At 42.8% G+C, this 18,433-nt stretch overlaps 1 protein-coding gene across 2 annotated transcripts in view; it reads left to right on the plus strand.

The window, feature by feature from the left end:
* LOC149181004 (two pore calcium channel protein 1-like) overlaps positions 1-18,433 on the plus strand; it is a 534,602-nt gene that overhangs the window by 486,673 nt on the left and 29,496 nt on the right. The window lies entirely within an intron of this gene.

The following is an 18,433-nucleotide window of genomic DNA, read 5'->3' on the forward strand; positions in this document are numbered from 1 at the left end:
TTGGTGTTCTTTGATGATATACTCATTTACAGCGGGGTGTGGGAGGAGCATCTCCAGCATATTGAGATTGTATTACACATCTTGGAGGAGTAGCAGTTCTATGCCAAGCTCTCTAAATGTGAGTTCGGGTTGACGAAGATGTTATACTTGGGACACATCATTGGAGTGAACGGAGTGAGGGTCCACGAGGAGAAGATTAGGGCCATCAGAGATTGGCCGGAGCCGAGAAACATGACGGAACTTCGAGGATTCATTGGAATTTGTACTTACTACTGGAAGTTCGTCAAAGGTTTCTCACAGCTTGCTGCACCCCTGACAGATTTGACGAGGAAGGGGGCATTCAATTGGTCGGATACAGTGCAGTGAGCCTTTGACAGGCTCAAGGAGGTTATGAGCAGCTGCCCAGTGCTTGCATTGCCAGATTTTACGCAGCCATTTGTTTTGGAGTGTGATGCGTTGGGAGAGGGGATCGACGCAGTATTGATGCAGGGAGGTCACCCTATAGCCTTTGAGAGCTAGAAGCTCCTTCCGCATGAGAGGTTGTATTCTATATACGACAAGGAGATGCTGGCCATCATGCATGCATTGGCTAAGTACTGAAAATATTTGGTGGGGAACAGGTTCAGGGTGAGGACTGATCACAACAGCCTCAAGTTCTTTTTGGAGCAGAAGCAGTTGCAGGAGAGGCAGCAGAAGTCGATCAGTAAGATCCAAGCATATGACTTTGACATTGAGTATGTCAAGGGTAAGAACAACGTGGTAACAGATGCCCTTTCACGTAGACTAGCCACGTTGTCTCTTATGAGCTTGGATACAGACTGGAGGGCTCGACTCTTAGTAGAGTACTCCAAAGACAAGTTTGCATGTGAGGTTCTGGATGGACAGGTGGCAGATGACAGGCTTAGGGTAATCGATGAGATCATCTATTACAGGGATCGGATCTTCTTGCCTGAGGGTTCTCAGCTCAAGAAGAAGATACTCCAGGCATCACATGATTCACCATTGGCAGGGCACCAGGGGTCTACCAAAACCTACAGGGCCATTAGAGAGAGGTTCTCCTGGAAGGGCCTCAAGGAGGACGTACTCTGGCATATCAGGGAGTGCGATGTTTGCTAGCGGAACAAGGGAGAGATGAGCCATCCCGCGAGTTTATTGCAGCCGCTACCCATTCTGGAGGGGAAATGGGAGAGCATTTCGATGGACTTTATCACAAGATTGCCCACGGTACAGGGCAAGGATTGTATCTTTGTCGTCGTTGACCGACTGACAAAGTACGCGCATTTCTTTGCCATATCCGCACACTACACTGCAGCACAGGTGGCCAAGCTGTTATTCAGGGAGATCTTTAGGCTACATGGTCTTTCTAAGACCATCGTTAGTGATAGGGATAGCCGTTTTATGGGCGGGCTTTGGCAGGAGCTTTTTCGGTTGGTGGGGACGGAGTTGACACCGAGTACCAGTTATCACCCACAGACGGATGGGCATACACAAATAGTTAACAAGTGGCTAGAGGGCTACTTGCGTAACTATGTCAGTGGGCAGCAACGAGCATGGTTGAGGTGGCTGCATCTAGGGGAGTACTGCTACAATACTTCACATCACATGTCCATTGGTATGTCACCATTCTATGCTTTATATGGGTATCATCCTTTATCTTTTGCTAACGTGATGTTTGGTGATAGCAAGGCTCCCAGAGCCAAGATATGGATCCAAGAGAGTCAGGATATTCTCCGAGCTCTCAAGGATAACATGGCTACAGCACAGAACCAGCAGAAGATGTATGCCAACAGGGGTCGGGTGGAGAGATAGTTCGAAGTAGGGGACATGGTCTACCTACGGTTACAACCATACCGACAATCTTCACTAAAACAGAAGGGGGCTGAGAAGCTTAAGCCCCGCTTTTATGGGCCATACAGGGTGATACGTAGGGTTGGACAGGTTGCATATGAGTTGGAGCTGCCCCAAGACAGCAAGATTCATAACGTTTTCCATGTATCATGCCTGAAAAAGGCATTGGGGCAGCAGGTGACAATGACAGATGAGCTACCACCCATGGATGACGAGGGGCATTTGGTATTGCAGCCGGAGGCTATCATTGATACCAGGGAGAGGCAGCTGTGGAGCAGGACGGTCCGGGAATTCTTGGTGAGGTGGAAGAATTTGCCGGATGAGGATGCCACTTGGGAGAGTGAGAGGATCTTGCAGCATCCATCACTTCAGTTGCTTGAGGACAAGCAACATTTTGTCGGGGGAGACTGTAATATTCCTAATTAGCTATGGCTAATTGGAATATTCGATTTTGTTCAATTTTTGCTTTCTATAGTTATTTGTAAATAAAAAAGTGAGGAAGGGGGACATAACTCACTTTAGAATAAAAAGTCACTTCCTAGGTAGCACAACGTTGTGACTTAAAGGGGAGCCAAGGGGGCCAAAGGGGGACGCAGAAATGGAGCCCACGCAGACACATGGAGAGACTGCGCAGGAGGGAAGAACACGTGGCAAGAGGAGAAGCACGCAGGAGGAGGTGAGCCTAGGGATTGCGAGAGGCAGAGGCTATAAAATAGAGAGGAGCCCCCTCATTTTGGATCATTCAATTATGTGCATTTTGAGCTAGTCATTTCGACTTCTGAGCACACTGGCTGTTTAGCTGGTCTGCAGCACTGTTTAGTGCATTGAGTGTCTTCGTTCGGAGATCTCACCCTTAGCCCCGGGGGACTTCGAGTGCCTGCTCGGGCAAGGTATTTCCATCAGTATTTCAGCAGCAGTTTTATCAGTGTTTCAGCAGTAGTTTCATCAACATTTTGGAGGACTATGCAGCACTTGGAGAGGGACACAGTTCTTTTTGGTTGTAGTGCTAGATCGGGGTTTTGCAGGTGGAGTTATGCTGGGAGATTGAGCAGGGGTCCAGCTCTTGTCTCATTGGAGGATTTTGGCAGGGTTTCATGCAGTGTTCCAGGCAGAGTTTAGAGGGGTTTTCTTCAATGGCAGCGCAGGGCATTGAGGAACTGTCCAGAACCCCAAGAGGGTGTTTTTCGGGGGTCGGCCATTCCAAGAAAGCTTCCTAGGTTTTTCTGGGTTTCTTGAGTAGAGCCTGAATCCAGAGTTTCAGCGTTTTTCAAGGAGGGGAGCAGCCCCAAATCATCATTTGTTTCCTAGCAGCAATAGCAACAGCATCCACGCAGAGAGGCCATTCTTGTCATTCTAAGAGTATTTCTTCACTTGCCTTGTGCAAGTCGAGGTGCCATCTGTCTAATCACCTCTTGTACTCATTTTATTACTCAGTATAATAAAATGGCTTAGCATTTCTCGCTGCATATCTTGTGTATCTGCTTATATTTCCGGTTTACATTATTATTTGTTGTTCCACTGTTATTTTATCACTTCTGGGTTATTATATCATTTGCACATATTTGGTTGGAGTTTTTGTTGGGGTTTGAGGAATATTCTGGGTTAGGAATATTACAAAAGATTGCTTATATCTATGTAAGAATTCCCAACTCAAACAAAAGATTCTTATGGAATTGCACACTTCTCCCTTAGGAGGGCACTCAGGATTTTTAATAACTTACCACAGGGTTAAGAAGGAATTTTTTTAGGATGGCCTTAAATCGGATATTCAAAAATTTGTGGCGGAATGTTTGGTTCGCCAACAAAATGAAGTTGAAACAGTTAAGACCCCAAGTCTATTACGACCTTTATCCATTCCAAGCCAACGTTGAGTGAAGGTTTCAATGGATTTTATCACAGGTTTACCCAAGTCTGAAGGAAAGAGTGTCATCGTGGTGGTAGTTGACAGACTTACCGAGTATGCACACTTTTGTGCATTATCACATCCATTTAAAGCCAATACAGTTTCTACTGCATTTATGGAAACAACTCAAAAGCTACATGGAAACCCAAAGATTATAGTATACGACAGAGATCCCATTTTCACTGGAAATTTTTGGACAAAATTATTTTCTTGTCTCGGTACTCAGTTAGCTCATAGTTCATCTTATCATCCTCAATTTGATGGGCAAACTAAGATAGTAAACAAATGTTCGGAAGGATAACATCGTTGCTTTGTATCTGATAAACAAACACAATGGGTCAAATGGTTGCCTCTCGCTAAATGGTGGTATAACACTTCCTTCCATACTGCATCAGAAATGACCCCATTTATGGAACTTTATGGATATCATCCACCATCCATCACATCATATTTAAGAGAAAATTCTAAGGTTCAAGCAGTGGAACATCACATCGAGCATCAACAACAAGTTCTCCAACTCTTAAAGGATAACCTCACGTTGGCGCAGAATAGAATGAAACAACAGGCAGATCAACATCGCAGCAAAAGAAGTTTTGATGTAGGTGACTGGATATTCCTACGGCTACAACCATATAAACAAATGTCCCTCAAGCAAGCTAAGAAGGATAATAAATTATCACCAAAGTATTATGGTCCGTACAAGGTGTTGCAAAAGATTGGTACTATGGCATACAAATTGGAGCTTCCTGCAGCTTCCCGAGTGCACCCAGTTTTCCATGTTTCATGTTTAAAGAAGGTTATAGGTGACAAGCTCCCAGTTCAAACAATATTGCCAAAACTTGACGAGGAAGGAAAAATCATATTGGAACCGGAAGCAGTCATAGAAACAAGAACTCGACAGCGACGAAATCGATCAATTTCGGAGTATCTCATCAAATGGAAGAACTTATCCGCTGAAGATTCCACATGGGAGGATGGGAATTTTATATAGAAGCATCCAAAACTACTCAAGCGTTGAGGACAATGCTTTTCGGAAGGAGAGGGGCATGTTAGGCCCTATAATACTAGTGATTCCCCCATTACTATTGTCATTGCATCCCTTATTGTTATTATTGTGCCCCTATTGTTCCCATATTGTTATTAGTATGCCCCATAGAAACCCACTATTGTTATTTTTGTGCCCTTATGTTATTACTGTTATGTCAGCTTGATTATATTGTGACCCCTTAGACTCCTATATATAGAAGGGAGGTTTAGTCTTTTGAATCATCCAAGAATTGTTCATTTGTGTAATGTAAAGGAGGTTGCCCCCTCGAAGAGGCTGAATTCTAAGGCGTTGATCTATCTTTTCTATATTTTTGTGAGTCAGTGTCCTAACAAAATATCTCCTATTGAGCTATGGCATAGAAGATATGGTCATCTTCACTACAAGGCCAGTCCTACTCTTAAACATCTAGTTCATGGCATCCCCGATATCAAAGAAGATCATGAAGGAGTTTGCAAGGGATGCTCTTTGGGAAAACATACAATAAAACCATTTTCAAATAGTGAAACAAGGTCTAAAGAAATATTAGACCTCATACATTCTAATGTGTGTGGGCCCATGTCTGACAAATCACTTGGAGGTCATCTTTACTATGTAACATTTATTGATGATCACTCTAGAAAGACATGGCTCTATCTTCTCAAGAAAAAGGATGAAGTATTTGTGAAATTCAAGGAATTTAGATGTGAAGAGGAAACCCTAACCGAAAGAAAGATATTGAGATCTGACAATGGTGGGAATACACTTCTAAAGAATTGATTGAATATTGTAAAGAAGCAGGGATTAGGAGGGAGCTTATTGTTCCCTATTATCTCGAGCAAAATGGAGTGGTCAAAAAAAAGAATAGGACAATTGAAGAAGGTGTACAAACAATGCTACTTGATCAAGACTTGCCAAAGTTTCTATGGGGAGAAGCAGCAATGACAGCCGTATATATTCAAAATAGAAGTCCTCATAGAATTCTCAATAACATGACACCTGAGGAAGCATTCACAAGAAAGAAGCCAAGTGTGGAACACCTCTGAATCTTTGGGAGTTCTGTATATATCCATGTTCCAAAAGACAAACAAAAGAAGTTGGATTCTATAAGCATCAAAGGGACCTTTGTTGGCTATAGTCTCTCCTCAAATGCATATAGAATCTACATCAAGGAAGGGAGACACATTGAGGTAAGCAAGGATGTTATATTTGACAAGAATCAAGCCTACAAAAGATCAAAGGATATTCCTATTGATTCCGATGACAAAGATCTACCCATATTTGAAGAAGAAGAAGTACAACCCAACAACCCTTCTATAATTCAAGAGGAAGAAGAAGGACCAAGTGGGCCTATTCAACCTGTGGTCATACCAAGCACAAGGAAGAGGCCAAATTGGTTAAAATCCACTCTTGAAGATGCTAAAGGGCATGGAGCTGCGAAAGGAACCTTTAGGGAAAGCAAAAGGCTGAAGAGATATTCTGGATATGCTGCATATATGACAAGACTAATTGAAGCAAAACCATCTACATTTGAAGAAGCTACTCATCAAGAAGTATGGAAGAAATATATGCAAGAAGAATATCAATCCATCATGAAGAATGGGGTTTGGGAAATCGTTCTTAGACCTAGTGACAAATCGGTATTCACCTCAAAATGGATCTATAAGATCAAACACGTTGTTGATGGAAGCATAGATAAATACAAGGCCAAATTTGTTGCAAGGGGTTTCTCTCAAAAGGAAGGCATAGATTATGAAAAAACCTTTGCACCCATTGCAAGGTATACTACCATTAGATCTTTGGTTTTGTTGGTTGCTACAATGGCATCGAACATCCATCAAATGGACGTGAAGACAACATTTCTGAATGGGACCATCAATGAGGAAGTATACATTGAGCAACCCGAAGGCTTTGAGGTAAATGGTAGGGACACTAATGTTTGTAGACTCAAGAAGGCCCTGTATGGTTTGAAGCAAGCTCCTAGGGCATGGTATGCAAGAATGGATGCATACCTTCTAAGAATTGGGTTCGTGAAGAGTTTCGTTGATCCTAATCTCTACATCAAGGTTGTGAATAATGAGCCAGTCATTATTCTATTGTATGTGGATGATCTATTCATCACAGGTGTGGAGAGAAGAATGCAAGAAGATGCTGGCAGCTGAATTTGAGATGAAGGATCTAGGACTGATGCACTATTACCTAGGTCTGGAAGGATGGAAAAATCCTGGGAGATATATTTGGGGCAAGGAAAGTACATCATCAAATTGTTGCAGAAATTTGGGATGATGAATTCCAAGCCCATGACAACTCCTCTGAACACCAATCTCAAGATGTTGAGGAGCTCTGACTCAAATCTCGTGGATCCTACCTCCAATCGTCAAGTGGTGGGTTCTCTAATGTATCTAGTAAATACTAGGTCAGATATATGTTTTGTTGTGAAAATCCTTAGTTAGTTTCAATTGGAGCCTCGTCATGATCACTAGATAGTTGCCAAGCATATACTAAGATATCTTCGTGGTATTATACATCACTCCCTACAGTACAATAGCAAGGAAGTCAAGTTGATTGGCTTCACAGATTCAGATCGGGGTGGTAGTGAGACCGACAGAAGAAGCATTACCAAAGGATGCTTTAGTTTCGGATTTGCCATGTGTTGATTTTTGGGTAGCATCAGATGTGCTCTAGCCATGAAATGTGGTGGAGAGGCTAGAGCACATGAGATCTCCAAAACCCAGAAATCATTTGGAGAAATTCCACTCGGATGAGGAGTTATTAAAATAATTATTATTTTTAATGAGTTCCTAAGTCTAAACTTAGGAAAATAAAAATATTAATGTGTATTAATAAAACATGGGTGAGAAAGTTCTAAGAGATGAGGATCAAGCCAGTTCTAATCTTAGCCATTGATTAGGGACTTAATCTCGGTTGTTGATATGTCAACGGGAAAAGTATAAGAGGAGGTTTGAGGGTCAGTTGGAGATACACCAACTTCCAAGTGATCAAAGAATTCGATTTTCTAGGGCGAGGTTTGCTGAGGAAATAGAGTTAGTAATTAGAGTTGCAGCGAGGGGCATTTCAGCAAGGGATTTTCATCCGAGGTTGAAGAATACACAGTAGAGAGACAACATAGTGCCAAGAGAGACATTACAGGCCCTAGAAGGGCTGAAGCAGTGAGACGCAAAAGCTGCAAAGGTTGACACTAGGGAGATTCTGTGGGGCAAACTGGGAGAAGATCAACAAATTTTGAGACGAGAAAGGGTGACGCAGTTCCAGAGCAGTGCTTGGAGCAGCTTTCGCTATCCCGCATAGGGAACAGTGAGAGTCGCTGTGGGGTTTGATCATTCGGTTGTTGATTTGCCAGAATATCTGTCTCTAGATAGAGGTACTAGTGTCGAGGAAATTATCTGTTGGGTGAGCCATTTCTGGCACCCTAATTGTATTCACGAAACCTACTTAATAATACAAACCCTCTATATGCTACACTGGTTTTCCCGAATTGGGTTTTTTCGGAGACGATTGTCCAAAAATAACGGTGTCTCTTGTGTGATTGTCTCAGTTTATTTCAATGCATGATCTGTATATTGTGAAGGTTGCAATAGTGTTTACTTCGATGTTTATGCGATTAAATAACTTGTTAATGTAAAGAACAAGTAGGAGATTCTAAACTAGTAATTGCATTAGGGGTTTCTGATGTGTTAGATTCAGGAATTTTCACACCATGATCTCATGGATAAGTAGAAAGCAAGATCTTGTTGCTTTGAGTAGTGCTGAAGCAGAGTACGTGGTTGCATGTGAAGTAGGAAAGGAGGCTGTATGGTTGAGGAAGCTTCTGACAGATTTGTTCGAGAAGCTTCTAGATCCTACTATAATTAATTGTGATAATCAAAGTTGGATCAAGATGTTTGGAGATCTCGTGTTTCATGCCAGGACGAAGCATATCAACAGTAAGTTCCACTATATTAGGAACTTGGTGCAAGATGGGATCGTGAAGCTACAGTATGTCCCGACAAACGATCAGGTAGCTGATATACTAACAAAGTCTCTTCCTAATAAGAAGTTTGAGTATCTTAGAAGCATGCTTAGTTTAGTTGATATTACTGATTTTGTTAATGATGATAAAAGTTTGGAAGAGATTTGTTGAGGCCTTGTGTGTGAAACACATTCCTGGGAGGACATCTGGCCGGCACTATGTGTTGATCTCTAGTTCCTGAAGTAGGGAGGGTGGCATTGGTCATGGAGCTCTAACTTCGGATACGCACCTAAAGCTTTGGGTTCATGGTTAGCAAGTAAGCCTGATGGTACCTAGAGAAGCTGAAAACTTTAGTCCATCTTAGTCCCACTTGGATAGATTGCCTTCGTCAGGAATCTAGTCCATGGCATTGTGGTGCCTAATGTAGTGTTCCTAAACAGGAATGTAAGTGATATACAAAGCATGCAAACAATCTAGCAATCAGAAAAACGAAATATACATTAAGCACCCATGGAAACATTGGAAATAGAGAATTGTTGAGCCATTTTATTACTTCTTCAGGAGAAAAATACAATAGTAAAATAGAATGGTGCACTTGGGCTTGTCTTAATGGACAAGCTTGACAAAACCCAGGTGAGAAAATGCTGAACTGAAGGCTGCTACAACTGCTGCACCAAACTGCGTTGTGTTGCCCCAAAAAATTTCTTTGTCTGCTAACTTCGAAGGGCTGGAATCACTGCTTCCCATGCTTGGAAAATTATAAGATTTCAGCTCCTTGCTCCTTGGCCTAAACCCAGAAAAACCCATGAAGGAATTGGCCAAATGTTGACCTCGGAATTTTGGCCCAAATTTCCCTTAGCTCCTCTAGTTGCTAGCTGAGTTGGGACCCCTGTTTGACCCCTTAGATCTGCCCAAAAAATTCTATAAAATCAAGAGTGGGATCCTTTCCCAAAACCCAGAAAAACCCAGAAAGGGTTTCCCTTAGTTCCAACCTTCAAAAATTGACCTTTCATAGCTTGGCCCTCCTCCAATTTCGAATTCTATTGCTGTGACTGATCCTGTCAATCTCTGCTCTCCCAACTCCAGCAATCCTCCTCAAATGGCCCTCCAAGTGATCTCCTACTTCTCCCAGCCTGCTCCAACTCTAAAATTCCTTCCTCCAACTCCCACGTGAACCTAGTGGTTGCTCTGTGCACAAGCCTCGGGTAACTGTAAATCGAATTGCTGGGATCCTAGCTCTGTTGGCTCCAAAACTCACAAGAAAGGTTGACCCTTTGTTGCTCTCCCAATCCTCTAACTCTCCCAGCAAATGCTTGATCACTGATAGCTCCAAACTCCCCCTGTGTTTCTCCAGCTAGCCAAAAATATGCACTCCCTGTTGTGGCTAAATGGTAGTGTTGTACACATTCCTGAAACTCTTGAAATACTTATGGAACTGCCTCTCTAGGGCGGGCACGGATGGTCCCCCGAAGTAGAGGTTGAATCTCCCGCTTGAGATATTTGTGGCTAAACAGCTAGTTGACTCAGCTAAACAGCTGAGGGAACAATCATGTAATTTTGATTGCAAGGTGTAAGAATGCATCCAAAATTAGAGTTTCTCCCTCCTTATAACTCCTTGGGCCTCCCTAGCCTCATGTGGGCCCCTCCATCCACCTATTCAACTTTCCCTCCAAGCTATTCGAATGGGCCAATTCGAACTCCCATGTGGGTGGCCCCCACATTCCACTAGAAACCAAATAAAGTCGAATTGCCTCCTAAGTCCCTAAGTTGAAAACGAAATTTGAATACCTCCCTATTTAAGAGGGAGTGTTGAAAAATGTAACTAGGTTCGGTCTGCATAAAATGTATTTGTCAAAAAAAAAATTATTATTGTTACAATGACTTATTAAAGCATGGTTTCATGCTTGGGTCATCATTTTATTAGTCAAAGTCCCCATTGTAGACCTAAGATTAATAAAGAGTCATTGTATATTTTATGAGACCCTTCTTGGGCTTTCAAATGATGCAAAAAGAATTATTTTTTATTCAAAAATGAATTATGTGACCTCCACACCAAGTCGGTCTCAAGAAGATCAAGTCAGCCTCAAGAGAGGCAATTCGACCTCATTGGAAGGCTATATACAAGGCAGTTTGACTTCATTTGAGCATCTCACTCTCTCAAGCATAGTTCGATATCTGAAGCTAGAAGCTGGAAGTTGGGAAGAAGTGTGAAGTTGAAGGAAGGGGCTAAAAGGAGTGCGAGTTTGGTCAAGGATGAAGGGAAGAAGAAAATCAAAGTTTTGGTGTCTCTCTCTCTCTCGTGTGGGCTAGTTTAGAATATCAAAGTCTCCTAATTAAGGTTGAAATTGCCACTGATGCCAGAAGCTGCCAAGTTGAAGTTGCTAGGGTCGAAGCGTTGTTGCTGCTAGGTCGAAGGTTGGATCGAACTCTTTGATCTCTTGGTGTATCTCCAATTGACCCTCGAGCGTCCTCTCATACTTTTCATGTTGATGAATCAACGGTCGTGATCTAATCTCTAATCAATGGCTAAGATTAAAACAGGCTTGATCCTCATCACTTTAATATTTTTATTTTCCTAAGTTTAGACCTAGGAACTCATTAAAAATATTAATTATTTTAATAATTCCTCCTCTGGGTGGAATTTCTCCAAACGATTTATGGGTTTTGGAAATCTCATGTGTTCTAGCCCCTCCACTAAATTTTGAAGCTAGAGCACATCCTATGCTACCCAAAATCAATAGTTTGAGAGCCTAAACATCAAGAGGTAGGTCTTGGCTACATGACCTATCATTTTGGTGGGCATCCACTCAAATTTCATCCATAAAATCTCTTGCCCTAGGTGTTGCTTTAAGAGGGAAATCCTAGTTTCTTCTCCCTCAACTTGAGAACTTTCTTGAAGGTTTCATGAGCCTTGGAATAGTTGATTATCTTTGCAAGAAACCCTTTCTCTTTGTTCTTGACCTTGTGAATACCTATCACCATCGAAAAACCTCAAAACCCTACCTCTTGAAATTTGATTTCTACGACTTTTCTTAGAGAGTGTTTTGAATCCTTGAAGCTTTGAAGCCTTATTGAGTTTCTCTCTTGAATGAGCTCTTACTTGATCACTCTGTGCCTTATACCTAGCATATCTATTTTAAGTTGTCTCCTTCCTACCGGGACTCCTCCCATTGGTGAAAGTTCGTAAAAAGTAGGGGGTTTTAACTGAGGTAGCATTGGGCCTCTACCCCATTGTTAGCACTTGATCTAACTATTTGTCTTGTAGGGTTTCCCTCTCCAAGGTCTACTAGATTTTGTGGTAACAACGACTAATATGGGGAAGCCTCCCTTGTGGTGGAAATCCACTAAAGAGCAAGAGATGGTGTGTTGTGCTGACATTGGGTTGTGAAAATCCCTGAATCTAACACATCAGAAACCCCTACTGCAATTTCTAGTTTACTATCTCCTACTTGTTCTTTACATTAACAAGTTATTTAATTGCATAAACATTGAAGTAAACACAAATGCAGCCTTCACAGATATACAGATCATGCACTGAAGTAAACAGAAACAATAACACAAGGGACATCGTTATTTTTGGAAAATCGTCCCCGGAAAAACCCAAGGAAAACCGTTGTAGCATAAATAGGGTTTGTATTATCAAGCAAATTTTTGAATACAACTAGGGTGCCAGAAATGGCTCACGCAACAGAGAATGTCCTCAACAGTAGTACCTCTATCCGTAGATCGATATTCCTGCGAATCAGCGACCAGATGGCCAACCCCACAGTGACTCTAATTGTTCCTTGTGCTGGACAACGAAAGTTGCTCCAAGCACTGCTATGGAACTGCGTCACCTTCTCCCGGCTCAGGATTTGCTGATCGGCGCCCAGTCTGCCCCACAAAATCTCCCAGCGCTGCCTTTGAGGCCCTCTACGTCCTTTGCGTCAGCCTCTGAGGCCCTTTGTGTCCTCTGCGTCAGCCTCTACAACCCTCTGCATCCTCTGCGTTAGCTCCTTCGACCTCTACATCAACCCTTCTAGGGCTTGCGTTGTCTCTGCTGGCACTTCACTACCTCGCAGCTACGTAATCTTCAGCCTTGGATGGAAATCCCTTGTTGAACTGCCCCTCACTGCAACTGATCACTAACTTGATTTCCTCAGCAAACCCAGCCCCAAAAAATCAAATTCTTGATCTCTCTTGGTGTATCTCTAACTGACCCTCAAGCCTCCTCTCATACTTTTCCTGTTGACGATTCAACGGTCAAGATTAAGTCCCTAATCAACAACTGAGATTAGAATTGGCTTGATCCTCGTCACTTAGAACTTTCTCACCCATTAATACACATCAATATTTTTTTTCCTAAGTTTAGACTTAGGGACCCATTCAGAATATTAATTATTTTAATATCTCTCCATCTGGGTGGAATTTCTCCAAACGATTTCTGGGTCTTGGAGATCTCATGTGCCTTAGCCTCTCCACCAAAGCTCATGGCGAGAGCACATTCAATGCTACCCAAAATCAACACTCCTTCTTAGCGAGGAATGTTCTCTAACAACACTTCACCATGGAAGCATCACACTGATCATCTGCATCGGTCCTCTGTGTTGATGCTAGGCCTACTTCCCTACATCCATTGCACTGTTGCTTCCTCTACTGTTGCCCATGACACTGCCGCTGCCACTGCTCCATATCTACTGCAACTCCCTCTCAAATGTTGCCTCATGCTGCCCATAGCACTGCCACTGCTAAGTGCTACACTACAACTCAGTTACTGAGAAGTAAGTAACTGACTTCACCCAAATACTAACATCCTGGTCAATCTGGAAGCCTCGTGATGCTGAAGCTACCTCTGTTGCTATCTTGTGCTCCCTCTCCTACCATTGCGCTGCTGCAAACACCTTTGTGCCTCTCGCACTATTGCAACCTCTACTGCGTTGCTACAGGATTCTGCACTCTAGCCTTGTCTTGCCATGTTGGAATTTCTAAGTCTAACTATTAGAAACCCTTCATGTACTTTTCTAATTTATTTCTGCCTACTTGTTCTGATTAATTAACAAGTCGTTTACCATGTAAATACTAAAAATAAATACAAGTACATGCTAGACACATTACATCTCATCAACTAAAGGAAACAAAAACAAGCACACAAGTGACACCATTGTTTTTGGACCAATGTCCCTGAAAAAACCCAATGCGAGAAAACCAGTGCAGCTATCTGAGGGTTTTAATTATTAAGCAGTTTCTGAATACAATCTAGGTGCCAAAACCGGCTCAGCCAACAAAGAATAATCTTGGCAATAGTACCTCTCAGTCGGAGACAGATGTTCCGGCTGAAACCCCGGATAAACACTCTGAATGCTCCCAGCTCCAATCTGCCCCACGAAAACCCCAGCATTAGCCTCTAGGGACTGTGTCAGCCCTTTCTAGCCCAGCGTCTACCTAGTGTCACCCTAGCTCGCCCTGCGTCAGCCTTGAAGGCACTGTGTCAGCCCTTAGAGCCTCTGTGTCACCCACGCTGGCTCTTTGAGGCACTGCGTGAACCTCTGGCTGGCTCTGCGTCCCTCTCTCCCGGCTTCTGCGTTGATCCTCTTGGTACTATCTCTACCTCTCTGTTTTTGTATTCACTGCCCCTCAGCTACAACTCTGATCACTCTTTCGACTTCCTCTACAAACCCTACCCCAGAAAATCGAAATCTTGATCAACTTGATGTGTTCTCCAAGTGACCCTCAAGCCTCCTCTTATACTTTTCTTGTTGACAATTCAACGACCGAGATTAAGTCCCTAATCAACAGTTAAGATTAAGTCTGGTTTGATCCATGACTTTTGGACCCTTCTAACACAATTTTATATCAGTTCACATTAATATTTTATCTTCCCTAATTTTAGACTTGGGGACTCCATTAAAAATATTAATTATTTTAATATCTCCCAAACTGTTTAGAATCTACCCAAACCATTTTTGGGTATTGGAGATTTCATGTGCTTTAGCCTCTCCACCAATTTTCGTGGCTAGAGCACATCTGATGTTGCACCAAATCAATATGCTACTCCACCACACTTTGCTCCGCCCGACACCTGTCATGATGCTACTGTCTTTAAGGGCTCCCGTAGCTAAATGTGATCCAAGAGTTTGGGCACCTCAAGGATCTTGCCCGTCTTTTTGTAGTCCTCTCGACTACAGCTCTATGTCTCCTTACCTCTTCTCTAGAGGCGCATGAGAACTCATGGCACAATCGTCATCAGTCTCGAGTCTCGACATCCTTCTCCGCCTTTGCCGGAGCAGCGTTTGAGTCGGAAGCTTCTCCCTTGCCTTTCTTCTTGGGGCACTGAGATGCATAATGTCTAGCTCCCCACAGTTGAAGCACTTTCTTCTCCCTCTTCTGAACCCCCTGTTGTCCCGTTGATGCGAGAGCTACATCCTCCTCCTCCTCCTTAATTCGAACTCCCTTACTGCTACAACCCACCTTGGTCATTCTCCTGAGCTCTTCCTGTCGAAGAGCTGCCCAAATCTCCTCCCAACTGGGGAGAGTCGCTCTGGCCAAGATACTTTGGACAAATGTCTCCCACTCCTGGGAGACTGCATTTAGGGAAGTACTGACCATGAATTCTGGATCCAGTGTAGACCCCACGAAAGTAAGCTGGTCGTGAATCCTTTGCAACTTGAGAAGGAATGGATCTATCTCCTCTCCTTTTTGCATCTGATATGACCTCAGTTGATTTTCCAATAACATCTTCCGCTACACATAAGAGTCCTGGTATAAGGTGGTCAAGGTCTACCACATCTCCTTTGCTATGTTCTTCTCAGCAATATGGGGTATTACATGATCCTTGAGCCCGTCTAGGATCATGCATTTTGCCTTCGTCTGGGCCTCCTCATACTTCTCCTTTGCAGCAGGGTCAACTGGAACAACTATTGTTCTCAAGGCATAGTCCTTGATGCAATGTTTATCTAGGATTGCCAGGATCCTGGCCTTCCAGATGAAAAAATAGGAAGCCCCATCCAATCTATCTTTATCCATCAATTCGTTCACTGCCATCTCTGCTCCTCTTCTCTAGACTCCCTCTGAGTCCTAATTTTCCTCTCAAAAATCCTTCAGCCAACTGTCGAATCACTCCTCTCCAATCCTCCTTTGCCGTTGCAACCTGGATCTAGATTTCTTGGTTAGAAATCTGTCGAGGTAGTGCTTCCCTCTACCTTGGTTTAGTCTCCTTAGACATTGTTCTGCACTAACAGACACAATGTCCCACCAACTCATCAAATCAAAATTTGCACAGCTCCCTTAGCCTTGGCAACTGAAGAATCTTAGCCCTTCTGGCTCTGCGCAATCACAATGAGAACTGGATCAACTCCTCCTGGCCACTGCGTCAGTCCTTCTTCGCTGAGAAAGATGACTTAGCATTGCGTAGGCCTGATCTACCTCCCTCTGCCTCTGCGCTGGCCTAGACAGCTGACGCAGCTACTGCGTGGGCTCCTCCCAGCTACTGTGTCTTCCTCTCCTGGCTCAGAATGTTGACGCAGGCACTGTGTGAGCCTCTGCGTCACCTTCTCTGCACTGTGTCACTCCTCCTTCTGTGTCTCTGGCTCTGGAACAACGCTGTCTCTTGGGACAACTACTTCTCTGTTGCAAACTCTCAGATTTCTCGGCTGATGCCTTTAGTCACCTATGATCTGCAATTGCTCTAATACCATGTGAAAATTCCTGAATCTAACACATCAGAAACCCCTACTGCAATTTCTGGTTTACTATCTCCTACTTGTTCTTTACATTAACAAGTTATTTAATTGCATAAACATCGAAGTAAACACAAATGCAACCTTCACAGATATACAGATCATGCACTGAAGTAAACAAAAACAATAACACAAGGGACACCGTTATTTTTGGACAATCGTCCCTGGAAAAACCCAATTCGGGAAAACCAGTGCAGCATATAGAGGGTTTGTATTATTAAGAAAATTTCTGAATACAACTAGGGTGCCAGAAATGGCTCACCCAACAGAGAATGTCCTCGGCAGTAGTACCTCTATCCGGAGACAGATATTTCGGCAAATCAGCAACCAGATGATCAACCCCACAGTGACTCTAACTGTTCCTTGTGCTGGACAACGAAATCTGCTCGAAGCATTGCTCTGGAACTGCGTCACCTTCTCCCGGCTCAGGATCTGTTGATCAGCTCCTAGTCTGCCCCATAAAATCTCCCAGTGTTTCCTCTCAAGCCCTCTGCGTCAACCTCTACAGCTTCTGCATCAGCCTCTATGGTCCTCTGCATCCTCTACGCTGGCTCCTTCGGCCTCAGCGTTAGCCTTTCTAGGGCTTGCGCTGTCTCTCCCGGCACTTCACTGCCTCTCTGCTATGTATTCTTCAGCCTTGGGATGGAAATCCCTTGCTGAACTATCTGCCTGTCACTGCAACTGATCACTAACTCGATTCCCTCAGCAAACCCAACCCCAGAAAATCGAATTCTTGATCTCTCTTGGTGTATCTCCAACTGACCCTCAAGCCTCCTCTTATACTTTTCCTGTTGACGATTCAATGGCCGAGATTAAGTCCCTAATCAACGACTGAGATTAAAACTGGCTTGATCCTCGTCACTTAAAACTTTCTCACCCATTTTATATTAATACACATTAATATTTTTATTTTCTTAAGTTTAGACTTAGGACCCATAAAAAATATTAATTATTTTAATATCTCTCCATCCGAGTGGAATTTCTCCAAACAATTTTTGGGTCTTGGATATCTCATGTGCCTTAGCCTCTCCACCAAATTTCATGGCTAAAGCACATCCAATGCTACCCAAATTCAACACGGGCCTCTACCTCGTTGTTCCTTGGTCTAGTTCTTACCTTCTAAGGTCTCTCATAGGACCTACTAGATTTTGGGGCAACAGGACTTATGGGTAAGGGTCTTTTAATGATGTTATGTAGCTCTAGCATTACTTATTTTTTACTTTTAACTTTTCCATGTTGCAACTACCTTAAGCATTTTCACTCATTTGACTTTGAAGGTTCTTACACATGCATGTTCATTACTTTGCTTTAGATCTTGTTGAATGACATATGACAAGTTAGACATAGGCAGGGATGTCTACTTATGAAAATAATAGAAATAAATGGGAAAATTGTAAAGTGATAAATATGGTTAGGGATATGAGACACACTACAACAACCAAATCTCTATTAGTACAACTTGACCCAAGGCATGACGACACTCACAACTAGATAAGAGGCTATAACACCATTTCGAAGAAAGAAATCACTTGTGAAACCATAGTGCAACAATTGAAATGAACAAGCTAAACCAAGAGAACATAGCACCATATATGTGTGGAAGCTAGTGTACCATTTGTATGTGCATTTATTATGTGATTTGTAAGAAATAAGAGCTGATATACTATGTTTAACACATTTGAAAGAATGAGGAGAACTGATGTGAGGTAAGATCGTCATATTTCTAAGTAAAAACTTGAAGAAAGAGTATTGAGTTTGGATGAGATAAGCAAGAGATCTCATGCAAGCTCCAATACCACACACCATGTGAGGGTCGCTTTGGAAATACTTACCCTTTTAGTGGCAACAAACCCTAACCTTGAGTTTCCTTTGGATTAACTTTGCCCTTCTTCCTTGACCACTATTCACAAGGCTGTTTTCTTGAATATACATGCCACAAAATCTTAAAACAAGAAAAAAATATAAATTATGAT

This window comes from Pinus tabuliformis, chromosome 3_2 (assembly GCF_031772625.1).
Source record: "Pinus tabuliformis cultivar Carrire ecotype Pingquan chromosome 3_2, CPIR1, whole genome shotgun sequence".
NCBI classification, from domain to species: Eukaryota; Viridiplantae; Streptophyta; class Pinopsida; order Pinales; family Pinaceae; genus Pinus; species Pinus tabuliformis.